The sequence below is a fragment of the Bombus vosnesenskii genome, unplaced genomic scaffold (assembly GCF_011952255.1).
Source record: "Bombus vosnesenskii isolate JDL3184/JDL3185 unplaced genomic scaffold, Bvos_JDL3184-5_v1.1 scf7180000013351, whole genome shotgun sequence".
NCBI classification, from domain to species: domain Eukaryota; kingdom Metazoa; phylum Arthropoda; class Insecta; order Hymenoptera; family Apidae; genus Bombus; species Bombus vosnesenskii.
Window position 1 is genome coordinate 1,546,593 of NW_022882987.1, and position 4,676 is coordinate 1,551,268.

Genomic DNA, 4,676 nt, shown 5'->3' on the forward strand with positions numbered 1-4,676 from the left:
TTTGTCGGCTAAAAATGCGTTTACTTTTTCTTTGTGGTCGTCCGATTGTAATAAATCATGAAGCTCTCGTAATTCGTTGTTTGCTCCTATGAAGTTGGTGCCGTTATCAGAATGGATGATGGAGCAATACCCTCGTCGAGCGATAAATCTACGAAGAGCGACGATGAAGGCTTCGCTAGTGAGATCGTCAACGAGCTCGATGTGTACCGCTTTAATTGCTAGGCATACGAAGATGGCTACGTATACCTTTATCTGACGACGGTTACGATCTCGTTTTTCCTTGATATGGAACGGGTTGAGTCGCGTGAGCTTACCCTTTATCGCCGCGTTCCGATCTTTTTTTTTGCAACAATTTTATTAGCTAATCGTGTGTTATGCGTAATTCGGTAACGGTTAGGGGTCCTTTTTCTGTTTCCAACGGAGGCAACGAGCTATGATTCGTATCAACTTGGGCCAGGATGAATATCAAAACACCTCCAGCGTCTTCAAGGTTTGCGAGTCGCCCAAAAAATGTTGGTGATTTGTTTCTTCTAAGGAAAATCCGTGTAATAAGTCATTGTCGTTTGATGCCCATTTTCGTATGTTTAAGCCGGCCAGTTGAAGTAAATTGGTGAGTTCTGTTCTGAGCGTGAGGGCTTCGTCCTTCGTTTCAGCTCCGGTGAGAGCGTCGTCGACGTAGAAATCTCGGTGCAGTACCTGTGCTGCACGTGGAAATCGATGTCCTTCGTCCTCTGCCAGTTGCTTGAGGCACCGAATAGCTAGATACGGGACTGCGGATAAACCGAACGTTACGGTGTTAAGCTCGTATGTTTCTGTTTCTCCACTCGCGCTGCGCCATAATATCCTTTGATATTTCCGATCCTCTGGTCGTACGAGGAATTGCCGATACATTTTTTCGATGTCGCCAGTGAGTACGTATTGATGAGAGCGGAATCTAATTAATATACAAAATAAATCTTCCTCTAACTTGGGTCCTGTGTAAAGTGTATCGTTTAGGGAGATTCCGGTAGTGCTTGGTGCCGATCCGTCAAAAACTACACGGAGTTTGGTGGTTTGACTCGATGCTTTGGTCACGCCATGATGGGGTAAATAGTATCCGTTGTTGTCGGAGTGGTTGACATTGACCTTCGTCATGTGTCCCAACGCCAGGTATTCCTGTATTACCGTTCGATATTCTGATTCGAAGCGTTTGTCGTGCTGGAATCGGCGATTGAGTGCGGGGAGTCGTTTAATTGCCAGCGTTTTAGAGAATCCGAGTGACTGAAGCTGATCGTTGAATGGTAGAGCGACGATGTATCGTCCTTCGCTGGTGCGTCGGATGTGGGCTTGAAAGTGCTCTTCGCATCGTCGGTCTGCCTCTGAGATATGTTTAATCGAGGGCCCTTCGTCGATTTCCCAGAACCGCGCGAGGTCTGTTTGTAGACTCGTCGTGGATGTGTGAAATGTGTTTGTCGCGGTTTGGAAAGTTGGGCTCCCCCCGATTACCCATCCGAATCGCGTTTTTTGCAGACGCAGTTCAGGCTCGTCTGGCTGCGTTAGATTGATTTGTCCCATACACATGGACGCAAGTGTTGAACCTGAGCTTAGTAGCACGTCGATCGGAGCTGATAAATGAAATCGTGGATCGGCCAATTTGAGATTTTTTGGTATCTCAAGTGTCGACCGATCGGTGGGTTCGCTTCGAATTAAGGTTGATATGGTCAGAATGACAAGGAACGTTAATGTCCGTGTGTATGTGCCGTTAGTGGAAGTGATCGTAGCCGCGATGTGTCGCTTAGAGGTCGTCGCCAAGGTATTTAGAGTTCCGATTGGGACCGAATTTTGTTTTATTTTGAGCGATTTTGCTAATTCCTCGGTAATGAAATTCATATTAGATTCGGTGTCGAGCAACGCTGTGATGACTAGATCATTGGATAATGATTCGGATGGTGCTGGTCTGGTATGTTCGGTCGTCAACGGAGTCGTCGATCATCGGCGTCATTGGTTATGTTTTCGTCTGTCACTGGGCGGTGGACTTGGAGACGCGACTGTTCGTGGTGTTTCCGATCTTGTGGTCTGTTGTGTGCCTTTTGCGACGAGTGGGTGATGAGTAGGGTGGCAAGGAGGGTGTTGTGGATCGGCTATTTGATGGGGAAGATTTCGGGCTGGGCGTGCTGGAACGAGACCCTGAATGGTGTTTTGCTCTATGCAGCAACGTATGATGTCGTTCACCGCAGACGCGGCATGACCCCGTGAAACAATGCTTTTTTGTGTGCCCTTTCCCGAGGCAGTTGAGGCATAGTGATGCTCCTTTGACCTCCCGAATGCGTTCGCGAAGGGATTTGGTTTTGAAGGTGTCACACCTCCAAATGGGGTGTGGTCCTTGACAGGTGGGGCATGTCGGAGTAACCTGTGTCGCCGTAAATGCATGCCCTCGTGGTGCGCGTTAACGGACCGGAGTGGTTTGTTCCGGTAATTCTCTTGTTTGTTTGACCGTGGTGATCGGTCTGGAGCTTCGTGCTAATCTCTCTAGGAAGTTCAATAGCTGAATGTACGGAGGCAGCTCCTTATTAGGCAGCGTCATTTCCCATTGTTTTTGGATGCTTGATGGGATTTTCGATAGAATGAGGCTGTTAAGTACGGCGCTGGTATCGGGGTAAGAGTCTCCTAATTTGTTTAACGCGTATATGTGCTGTTTGAATGTATGGACTAAGCGCCTTAATTCCGTTGGAGATTCTTTGGTTAACTTTGGATAATCAATGATTGCCATGCTGTGACTGACAGCTGTGTATCGTGGACATTCGAAACTCTCCTTAAGAATCGTTATAGCCTGGCTGTAGTTTATATTACTAAGGGGTAACGCGTTTAAACAATCTGCTGCTTCTCCTTGCAGGGCGGACTGCAGGTAATGAAATTTCTGTACTTTCGTGAGATTAGGATTTTTATCGATGGTGGAAGAAAAAGTGTCATAAAACGTGTTCCATTTCTCTAAGCTTCCGTCAAAAGTAGGGAGCCGAAGATCTGGTAATTTACCAGCTATCGGATTTAAACTAGCGGATAATGCACAGGTTGGAAGGTTTATGGATGTCGACGGCAATGCTGCTTGCGCATTCCTCAGAAGATTTTGTAGCTTTATGTCTACCGCGACGTACTGATCCCTTATTTCGAAGCCGCGCGCTTGTTCCTCCTCGTCTAATACTTCTAACTCGAGTTGGATCGCTTCGAATTGACTCGCAGCTTCGGTCAGTTGTTTCTCGTAGTTCGTTAACAAGGAGTTTTGCTGACGCCCGGATTGTTCGTACTCGTCCAGTCGGTTCGATACGTATGTGAATCGGCCGCTACAATAGCCTCGTCTCCGACGCAGGGAGATGAGTTGGTCTTCGCTTGCCATCGTTGCCGAGGATAGGAGATGGTCGATATAAGAAACGAGCTTACCTTACTGTCGTGCGGCGTGAGGTCGCGTGTATGCTTGGCGAGGAACGCCTCGTTCCTTCCCGACGGCCACTCGTTTGGTTGTGTTGTTAAGTTGTGGAATTCGTTGGTTTGATGTTCGTCCAACTGTGGCGGGAGGCTGCGTAGTTGAGTTCCTTTGCCAATGGGTTGTGCTCCTTCGAATGTGACACACCTGACGTCACTGGCTTCGATGTGGTGATAACACTCCCGCTGCTGGTTTAATGTATTCACGTGGCACTGTGTGGTCACTGGCAAGTACACCTTTCACTGACATGTGATCCGGCTCGAAGGACCAAAAATGTTTCGACCATTCGCACGTCAACGGAAGTCGTAAATTCCCGTTACGATTGGATAATCGACGCCACGAAATGATCGATCCCTTGATTTCTATTGCGATAATAGGGGTGGTTGAATTGACTTTACACTGAATTAACGGATATAATTAATGTTTATTCCAACAACTTCTTGACTAGAAATATACAATTAAATTCGATTGATAGCTAGAGTAACAAGGTGTTGTACGCGACGCACGCTTAGATGTTGAAAGTTCAAAAAATGTATAAAGACTGACTTTCTGTAACGATGATGCAGCGGAGGACACTTGCGATGGGTGGGTCTAATGATGCGAGAAAAGCTGATTTGTTAAGACCAAGTTCTTGTTGGGAGAGTGAGGGAAGAACTTCTTTGGTAATTGGTTAATTTTCTGGATTGGTGTGGAAAGGTGGAGGAAGGGTGTTAACCGCCCCCGAGAGAAAGTTGCTAGTGTGAAACATCGTACATGAGAAAAACGAACTTCTCCTATCTTTCCGTAATAAACAATAACCTTTGGACAGTGACTTAGTGCAGGTGTTTGGTTCGGTCTGAAGGACCTTAGAAATTCCTAAGATTTATGATCGGCTCTTAAGACTATTGAAGGTACGCAGTGAAGGCGTGCGGACATCTGGTTGCCATCCTGTCAGCGGTGTGTGGCCTGGTCTAGGTAGAATGTCGCCCGACGTAACAAAGTTTGTAATGATCTAATTTGATTTTTGGCCTGATTTCCTCAGTTCCTTTTAGTCATAGGTCTCATGCATCTGGTATGTGAAATACGCAACGATATTGAATTATTCTCAACGAATCTCAGCCAGCTCGATACACCACTTATTCTTTCGTCTAACCAATAAAGCTATCAGTTCGTGCACGTTTCCTTGACTATGGTCGTTCAGATGGATTGAAGAGTAATTGAACTTGACTCTTCATCTATG

The 4,676-nt window shown here is 46.5% G+C and overlaps 1 pseudogene; it reads right to left on the minus strand.

Annotated features, from left to right (window-relative positions):
- Positions 1-465: 465 nt before the first annotated feature.
- On the minus strand, positions 466-3,370 carry LOC117236645 (annotated as a pseudogene).
- Positions 3,371-4,676: the final 1,306 nt, after the last annotated feature.